Source organism: Magallana gigas, chromosome 5 (genome assembly GCF_963853765.1).
Source record: "Magallana gigas chromosome 5, xbMagGiga1.1, whole genome shotgun sequence".
Lineage (NCBI taxonomy): Eukaryota > Metazoa > Mollusca > Bivalvia > Ostreida > Ostreidae > Magallana > Magallana gigas.
In genome coordinates, this window is record NC_088857.1 from 29832814 (window position 1) to 29843420 (window position 10607).

Genomic DNA, 10607 nt, shown 5'->3' on the forward strand with positions numbered 1-10607 from the left:
GACACCTGTTCCTACCTCTATCTTTTTAGACGTACGTGTTGCTCTGTTTTGAATTTGTATTTCGTTTTATGGGTATTTGATATGGTTGACAGTTTGTTATTGTCATTTTTCATTATATGGCTTTATTTTAACTTTGTAAAACATTCACCTGTATCAAAACCTTAAAGTGACAATTTGTATATTTCTGATTGTCGTAGTTTTGACAATTTTTTTAAATGACTTAAAATCATTTACAACCTGGGTCATTCCAATTTTATTTGTTTTGAAAGACATGCATTTTCAAATTATACATTAATAACATGTCCAAAAAACAAATTTGTATTTATAGTTGGTTATCTGACACTGAACTAATCAGCCTATAGTCGTGTACCTATAATTTAATTTGATAAAATAAATTCAATATACGACACCAGCAAACAAAAAAGGTATTCAAATTAACCGCTGGCTTTTACGCGGCAAACAAAGTAGTGACGTCCGATTGGGATTTTGTTGGTTGCCGTCCAATATTTATTAGAGTTTGTTGCAGAACACGGATCATATGCGCAGTAGTCTGTTGCGCATGTCGTTGGATCGCTGACTCTACCGCACAAGGCGTCACTAGAGGCTTTGATAGCATTTTTATATTCCTGTGTGTTTCCTTTTTTGGCAACGTTCCAAGCTTTTGTGTGAGCAGCCACGCCCAGAGTTTCATAGTAAGCCCCACCAGCAGTCTTTTGGTTAACAACTGCATTAAGCGTATTGGGATACCCCGAGTGGTTTATTCTGTTGACAATGCTGTATGCAACTGCTAACTGTCCTCTTGCCGTTTCCCCTCTGGCTTCACCAAACACAACTCTTCCAACAGTTTGAAAGTTAGCGTCGGTACTGAAAAATGCATTCAAAAGTAACAGTGCAGTTGAAACAAGCTAAATGAAAAAAGGCTTAGATTACATATTTAATTTTTTTCCCAATAAATTTTAACATTATGTCTTTTCTTTTTTGGCACTTTTGAATTGTCTTGAAACAACAGCTTGCTTTGTTTTAATGACACGTATAGTATGAACGTTTGAAAGTATTTTAATTCCTTACTTTTGCATTAGTTTCAAATACATGTAGATAGTTATGTATATTCTTACAAAGATATATAAGGCAGAAATTTCTGAACAAAATCTTCAACCAATCTAGTTTAAAATTTACGTATTAGAAAAAAATCCTGTTTGAATCTGACAAGTTCGAATCCAAAATAATGGTAATACAACATTTAATAAATAATAGTATAATTATAATAATATGTAATGTTTGAAATTAAGTCATAAACGTATAAAATGATTATTTGATAAATGATAAAAAATTATAAGAATTACAAACATATATAATCACACCGCAAGAAAGAATTACACATGTAGTCTAAAATAAACGACAAACACATTTAATTTAAATCAAGCTTACCATAATTTTCCACTTGATGCTAAAATGGAAATAATAAACACTACAAGTTAGTGCAAATGATTAATATTACTGTCCAAAAATAAGCTGAATGTATTTTAATAACTACATTAATAACAATTATTTAATTTTTATATACATGTTTAGGTTTCCTCATATCAAAGATGACATCGTGTTACGTTCGCTGACACATTACATATGTAGCAAAAATATTTACTGTCGTACATTAACAATGTCTTATTTTTGCAGAGCCGTAGTGTGTAGCTAATCGGAGAAACAAGTTTCGGCGCAAAAAGAGATACTGTGTATTGACAGTTGTGTGTTTTCCAACTGTAAGGCGTTCATGATGTTTTGCTTCGTTACAACATTTTTTATTTGACATGACCCTGACACTGAATATTTAAGATTATATTTTTTCATTAAATTTTTTAATTTTTTTTTCTCGTTTGTTTTCCCCTATTCCCGTGAAATATAAGATGAGGATTTAACCACATTTGCACAACATTTCCAATTCAAGAAAACCTCTATCCAGTCCTTTTGACATATTGGTTTTATCATCAAAGCATTGATCACGGCTTAATTGTCTTGTGTTTTCCAAATAAGCCGTTTTCAAAAGCAAATGACCCCGATATCTTGTAAATATTGAGTTTGATACCAATAATGCTATCAATAATTTTTTAATAGTATGGATCATTAAATATTCAATGTCGGTGAGAGTACATCAAGTTTGAACTTTTTAAAATAATTCAAAATCCTATGCACGTTTCGAAGTCATGAAAAACACAACCAAACGCATCAACCAACTGTCCTACACAGGTATTCCAACAATATTACAAAAGGAAAATAATTAGAAAGTTGTTCTAATAGGCTAAGCTTAATTAATCACAATGTGTGTACACTTCATTTTTCCGTTTCGTACGTATACTTTATTTAACAAAATAAACGCGCAATGTTTTAGTTGATAAACATTCGTAAGAATGATCTCAAATAATTAAGTAACCTTTTGATAATAGTCATTCATAAATTGTTAAGAAATGATGTATCCAATCTATACAATATTTAGGCGATAATCGTCATTGTAGTTTTCCGTTCCATTTTCCGTTCTGCGTTTTACATGTAGCAACACCGGCTTTTACTGTTTATCAAATAATTATTTCATGTCTCTCATTAAGAAATCGCCGAAAGAATTTCGGACACAAAAATATGAACATTTGTAACTACCTGACTGTGGGACACAGCACTTCCTGGACGCTGATCCTCCACACAATCCGCTCGTGTATGTCCCTCTACAGGACACCTTTATCCATGCAACGTTTATCAGCGACTATTTATACAAAAATAAGCAATTATTGATTTTATTTTTTAACGACGTTCTTCTAAGCAAAAAAGAGCCACACTTGACGAATTTTTGTTGTTATTTTAGTAAAAAACAGAACCTTGGTTGGAAATGCAGCACTGTCTGGTTCGTCCACCATTACATAACCCACTTTGGTAATTATCACACGGTATGGAGTTCTCCTGACATTTTCCTTCTTTTTGTATACATCTTGTGTCGCCTTTTGTGATGAATATACAGGTAAACAATTATCAGAAAATGTCGCATACATATGCTTATAAGGCTAACAAGTTTGCAACATGTATATAGATAAAAACTATTATTAAAACAAGATCCATGAGTCGTTTCTTTAAAGCAATATGAGCTGTATTTTTCAGAATTTTAATTGCTGCTAAAACCTGCTAGTATAACAAGTCTACATGTAACTTAAACTTTTATGATAAATAAGATTTGAAAAAAAAACCATTCATTTTTGTCAGAGGAAAGATTTCTGTTCTAAGGAATATATAGCAGATCAATTTTTGTACAGGACGACAAAAAAATTCAATTTTGATCCAATTAAGGCTGAAGTTCTTAAATGCCTTTTCCACAAATATAAGGCTAACAAAAAATTAAAAGCAATGATTGTTTTGTCATTTTAAAGGACAACAACATTTTGTACAAAAAAATTTCAACATTAAAACTGCAACTCATAAAAATTTTATTAAGATATTAGAAATATTAATTAGATGTGTTCCTACTTACCTGTTGCAGTCTGTATGATAAATAAAAGTATTAGCGCACAGCCGTTCAGAAGACCTCTTGCTTGCATCTTTCTTAGACTATTTTTCAATTTATTGTTGTGTCATTCAAATTTGTCCGTTTTATATAAGTCAGGCCTAATCATGATGCGCAAAATAATTCAGCATTGATAAATGGACTTATTTTTAAAAAATAAATATATAAAAAATTATACTGCTGAGCACTTTAAAATGATCATAACAAACGATTAGTCACATGAAAATGAAATAGTACCGGTGCTAATTAGACAACATATTGTTCACTCAAGGTCTTAAAAAATGAAATGAATTGCGTTGCAAATCATTCATTCTCTTTTTAAACACAGTACGTCAACATTTGATATGCCTAAATGACACAGTTTTATCCCAACATGAAAGAATATGCGATACAAAAAATGACTGCACTTCAGCTTAGTCAGAACCGTCCTTGACATTTAAAGACTAAAGAAGTAAAGGTGCCTACATGTACCTGTTTATGAGATTCAAGATGTCCAAAAATATTTAAGCCCGACCCCACTCTCTTCTATTCTCATCGGAGAGCGGGTTTAAAAATTAAACCCCCTCTGATTTTCTTTTGCTATTGGACAGAAAGTTCAAAATATTATGGCTTCGAAATATTGAACTCCCTTCGGTTTTTTACTTTTTTATTGACAAGGGGGTTAAAGATAAAAGATGTGGCTGGTTAATATTGATTAATTCTGATATTCACTGCTAATGGAAAGGGGTTAAAAAATGGCTGCGAAATATTAAATGCGATTTTGAATTTAAATTCTCATTGGAGAGAATGTTCAAATATATTGGGCGCGAAGTATTAATTCCATCTTTTGATTTTCATTTCTCTTTGAAGAGAGAGGATTTAAAATATGGCCATGAAATCCTTCTTTTGACTTTCAATTCCAATTGTCAGAGGAGGGTTCAAAAAATAATATGGACGCGAAATATCGTACTTCCTGCTATTTATTTTTATTTTTTTATCGCTAGCTATTTGAGAGAATATTAGTGAAATATTGAAACCCAATCTTTCTGCAGTTCTCATTATTGAACCCCCCCCCCCCCATCCTACCTTTATTCATACACATTTTTTTTTTTATTTTTGAAGTGTATTGGTGCTTTAATCGTCAGTTTGTTATAAATATAACATATGAATTTAAATCGTATTATTTTGGTGATCCTTTGGTGATTTGATTGTTAGGTGGCAGGGGACAATTTTTTTGATACAATTCATTGTAGCCAAGGGATGCATGTCTTCGGAACTCTGTAACTAGAATTTCCTCAGTTCCCATTCAGCACAAATACCTTTAATTCACTCTTTATAAGGCCAATCACCAATTTCTGAAGAAAATTACAAATCAAAACCTGTAAAATCCTCTAATTACTGGTTTTTATGAGATTTTGACCCTTTCATATTTTGCTAATTTTTCATGATTTTTCAGCTTTTTAGACCTCCCCCAGCTAATTCCCTGCAGAGGGTTGACCTTCCGTACCGCGTGCATGTTGCACTATCACATGTCAGAAACTTACCGGTGTATAGTTTACAATATCCCATCCACCTACTTTTCGTGTTATTTAACCTCCCGTCTGTAACTTGCAATTTCACTGTGTAAAGTCAGCACAACAGTCATAGCCGCAGGTTTCGCATTTTACTTCTGATTCTCATGTACCTTACATAAGGGGCCTACATATTGCATATCAATTTCAACAAGAGACACCCCTCTAACTAATGATAATCATTAAAAATCATTTCATGAATTTTAGCAACACTCATAAGCCTTCAAGTACAGCAACTCTCAATTTTACAAAAATATTTCAACAAGAGACACCCCTCTAACTAATGATAATCATTAAAAATCATTTCATGAATTTTAGCAACACTCATAAGCCTTCAAGTACAGCAACTCTCAATTTTACAAAAATATTGACGGTTACTTTATTCGAAACTGTCCCTTGCTACCTTACAATAGAAATAGGATATTGGTATTCTCTGGGGTCACACTATAGTTATATGTTCTAAGACGGGAGTAAAAAGCGTTAATACCTGTCAACTGCGTATACAAACTGGTGGTTAACATTTAATCTGTTCCCTTCATTCTTTCTTGGACCTGACTGACAGCGTTAATGTATGGTATACCCTATAACATAAATTCAAGCCAGGGATTGTAAATTGACCTGCCCAATCAAAGGGTTGCTTATCTTGCTTATTTTTAAAAAAAATATTATATTCTATATACTGATCAATTTATTGGGACTGCGTGAGACAAGGATGTAAAAAGTACCATGCTTTGTTTAAATTCCTGAGAAGGCCAGAGTTTACAGAGGGAATTGCCATTGAAGCTTAGCTATGTCAAAGTATATTTAGTTTTAAGCTGTTGACTTTTTGAATATATTGGTGTTATATGCCAACATATGTTCATTTACTTCTTGTTGAGAAATATGGTGAACTATTAGTCAGGTACATATACCAGCTACATTCGAGTCCCATGATTGTAACATGTAAAAAGTATAAAATTCAATATAAAAAGATTGATTAGTAATGTTGCCTGATAAAGGTTATATATGTACATAACAGAAAGTGATTTGCAGTTTAATTCTTTTCATTAGATTTAACTTTTTGTGTGCTTTTGCTACTATAATATAGATGTCGTATATTTAAAGTTTTCAGAAAAAGTTTTTTTAAGGTGCTAACGGCTTAACAAAAGTTGAACGAGGCAATTTCGAAAAATCATGCAGAGAAGGAGGATTTTCGGTAACCTTTTTATCTCACCGAGACGTAGTCAAGGGGAGCTTATGCTATACTCCCGGCGTCAGCGTCGACGTCCGGACCTGGTTAAAATTTTTGTTGCAGGTCCCGTATCTAAGCTTTTACCTGTCCTATCTTCACCAAACTTGCATGTATGATGCATCTGGACCTACTTAAGGACTTGAAAGACTTGGTTGCTGAATCTGGGTCCTACATTTCAGATGCTGGAGGAGATTAAGGTTTTTGGAGCACGTTCAAGTTTTTGTTGCAGGTGCCCTTTGATAGCAATATCTAAGTTTCTGCTGATCGGTACTTCACCAAACAATCATGGATGGTCTGTCTTATGATACAGATGCACCTGACAGGCATGGATGCTGAATTTGAGTCATAGGTTTTGGATGATGGAGGAGGTTAAGGTTTAAATTGCTGGTTCCCTCTGATGATATTATCTTAGTTATTACTGGTCCTGACTTCACCAAACTTGCATGGATGATGCGTCTTATGATACTGAGGCACCTGACAGGCTCGAATGCTGAATCTTAGCCGCAGGTGTCGGATGCTGGTTGGGGTTAGTTGTTTGGAACAGTTCACATGTTTTATAGATGATATCTTGCATAGTTGATTTAACTATATTATAAATGAAACGCAAAGGTTGCTTCAGATGCAGAGCCTGATCTCCATTATTAAGGATGCTTAAGAAATCTCCTACCTCACTCAAACCTGCTTGATAGATAGATGTGGTTGTTGTTAAATAATATAACATGAATCCTATGTTATAGTATTGTATAATATGAAACACTATTGTTTAATATGATACAATGTAATATCATATGTTACTTTGTAAAAAGTTACATAATACGATATGATATTGTATCTATTTTTTGATATGATATTGTATCTTGATATTGTTATGTAAAGTATTGTATATTGTGATACTGTGATACAATAATGTATAATATTATATTGTATTATAAATTTATTATTTTATCACATGATACTGTTACATTAATTTTGATATTGCAATATGTAATATTGTATCCTATGATACAATATTGTATATTCTATAATATTGTATCACACGATTTTCTTTAATATGATATTAGTTCCTGTAATATAGAACTATATCACATAAAATTTTATTATATGATATCGTAAAATTATATAATATCGTATCATACGATATTGAATAATATGATATTGGTTTATATGATATATTATCATATCACATGAAATTGTATTATATAATATTTTATTTTATTACATGATATAGTATCATTTGATATGATACAATGTTGTATCAAATTATATTGTATCATATAATACAATATTATATTATGTATCAAATTAATACAGTATAATACAATACAATATCATACTATATTATACAATATAATATCATGCATGTTTTAATGTTATGATGTATTATGTATTAGATATTGTATCATATAATGCTATATTGTATTACGTGATCAAATACAATTATGTATAATACAATACAATGTCATATCTTATGTTACAATATCATATCTCATCATTGTTTATTACGGTATTTTATTGTATTATATGATATATAGTGTAAGTATGGTATGATGCAATATTTAAATTTTATATTACTATTTTGATTAACATATGAACATATAATTATCATACAATTTTTTTTACAGATGATATACGATATTGTGTTAAAACAAAATACATGAATAACCAAGATCATAAAGTATGATTTTCATATAATATGATAAAGGTGATCTCATAATGGTGATGTCTCACACAATTGTAGGGTGATGCCTCGTCTCAGTGAGCTTTGTAATCTGTGATTACCTATGTTTTAGAGTTAAAATACACATCTACTGTCAATGTTGGGTTAAATTTAGGAAGCCATTTTTTAGACCATTTTTCAAGTTCTGTGAGATCCTTATATAAATAATAATCAATGATTTTTAAATTATTTGAAGAATCTTATAAATTATTATCGTCAGCAAAGTGTCTAAAGAAAGTGAGAATATTTCCGACTACATCATTCACATATGTTAAAAATAACAGTGGTCCTAGGCCTGGTACTGACTCTTGCGGAACCCCTGAATATTAATATTAACTTTTGTGAATGTTTTGAATACAAAACTCTTTGTGTTCTATCGACTTTATAATTATTAAACCAATTTAACAATTTGACATGTGTATACCATATGTTTTAAGTTAAAATAACAATCCCTTGTGCCATACTCTATCGAGGCTTTAGACAGATCGCAAAAAAGTACACATGAAACTTTACCCTCATCAATGGCTTTTAAAATACAATCTCAAGTTTCGATAAGTTGGTATACTGTAAAATGGTCCGGTTAAAACCTGCCTGATATTTGTAAAAAAGATCGTTGTCATGAAAACAAAATGTTCTTATACATAACTTAAAATACTATGCGCTCCATTATCTTTCCGACCCTCAAAAGTGAAACAGGTCGGTAATTAATCAGTTCAGACGTCTTTCTTAAAAAGGGGAAGAACAATCAAATTTTTCATGAGCATGGGAACATACAATCATTCAATGATTTGATACATAATAAACACAAAGGAATAGCAATTATATACATATACATTATGCTCTTCAACATTTCATGGCTTATGTCATCTTGACCAATGGATTTGTCTGAGGGTAAAATTGTAATGCTATCAATGATTTAGTGTGCTGTTTAATCTATATTCATTAATTTACTTCTATAAATATTATAAATTGAATACTTCTTATAATATACAAATATTTTAAAAAAAAATGATAAAAATGTTTTACTTTACTAATATCGCTTATAAAAAATCTCGATTAATTGGACTCAAAATAAAAACTTACTATTTTAAGTTAATAAACGTAATTGTTCTTGTTTATTTTGATTTTTAAGGTTTTTTTTTAAATAAATTTCTTATTTAATTGGCTTGTTATAAAGTACAATTTAAACAGAGGAAATTCGGATAAATTTTTGCGAGTTTGTTTTCCGCTAAAACATTTTTGGCAGTATTATTCTAATATTATAACATAAAATTTTACATTTTAGTCTATATAATTTTGCATATTTTCTGTTGGTTTTACCTGACTTATTCATAGAAATAATCGTATGGCATGAATTGCAAAAATTAAAAAAAATGATGATAACCGATAAAAGACACCATATCTCAAACTTTGATCATTGACCTTATATAACTTTTATGCCAACAGAATAAGGTCGATATAAGTAGTTTAATACTATAAATGTTTTTGTAATATCATCATTCAATTTTTTTTTGTAAAATTGGATCAAAAATGGTTAGGGATTTGAAAACTGATAGAGGAAATTCAGATTGGAATAATTTTCTAAAATTGTTTCTGAAATTAAATGCGTTGTATCTATTAAGTACCAATACCATTCATAAACTGTGTTTCATATTTTAAAGTTTTAAATTGTTTGTAATATTTTCCAAATTAAGAAAATCTCAATCATAGGGTAAAAATTTTATGAGATTTTTCTTGATTTTTCATAATATATTCAATGACCATGAACTCAAAAAGTAGGTCATTGACCTACTTTTTTGAAAGAGAAAAATAACACTAAAATCAAAAGTCTATAACATACAATAGATGGCTTTTCATTGCCATTAATGGATTTAACGTAATCCTTATTACGACCTTTGATTATAGGCGTGCTTTTTCACGTTTTCATAAGAAAGTGGCTTTTAACATTAGCGTTTAACAAAAGAGAAACCATAATTCCTTTTTTTGGTAATCATAAGATGAAAAGTAGTAAAATTATAAATTTTATTTTTAAATATAACTAAAAATTGCTTTTAAGGTCATACGCTATCTTCTTGCAGGATATAGGGATTGCAGGACGATGCACGAATAATAGTTAAACTGCAAAATAGAAAAAAAAAACCCATAAAATCATTTTTATAAATACATCTGGCATAGTATTCTCACCAAAATATTGTTTAAACATCAATGACAAAGATTGTTCATGTCTGGTCGTGCATCCTAGTTCTTCCTAGTTTACGTTGTATAAAAAGAAACATTTAAAACATCGCTATAACATTTTGAGTATGTTAATGTATACAGACTGCGGAAATAAAAGAAATAGATTCTAAGATCAGAAAATATGCTTCGCATTTAACTGATAAATACAGAACCTTGAACACTGCAACTTTTTTTTCTTTTTATTTAAGGTGCATTCGATAAGGAATCAATGACATAAGACCTGTTGTTTGACCTAATTTGAATATGGTATATGTTTATGCAATAAAGAAATGCCTAGCCTATATAAATCGGTTATATGAGTTGGATTGTGTCTGATCTTAGTTCCGTAAACCA

General features: G+C 30.6%; 2 long non-coding RNA genes across 2 annotated transcripts; both read right to left on the reverse strand.

Moving 5' to 3' along the window:
• Nucleotides 1-243: 243 nt before the first annotated feature.
• Nucleotides 244-2723, reverse strand: LOC136269598 (uncharacterized). The gene is made up of 3 exons (XR_010714323.1): nt 2647-2723; nt 1429-1447; nt 244-864 (listed from the first exon to the last, which is right to left on the reverse strand). It is a non-coding gene; the product is annotated as an uncharacterized lncRNA (long non-coding RNA).
• On the reverse strand, nt 2722-3969 carry LOC136275829 (uncharacterized). Its single transcript, XR_010714324.1, has 3 exons — nt 3506-3969; nt 2862-2981; nt 2722-2749 (listed from the first exon to the last, which is right to left on the reverse strand). It is a non-coding gene; the product is annotated as an uncharacterized lncRNA (long non-coding RNA).
• Nucleotides 3970-10607: the final 6638 nt, after the last annotated feature.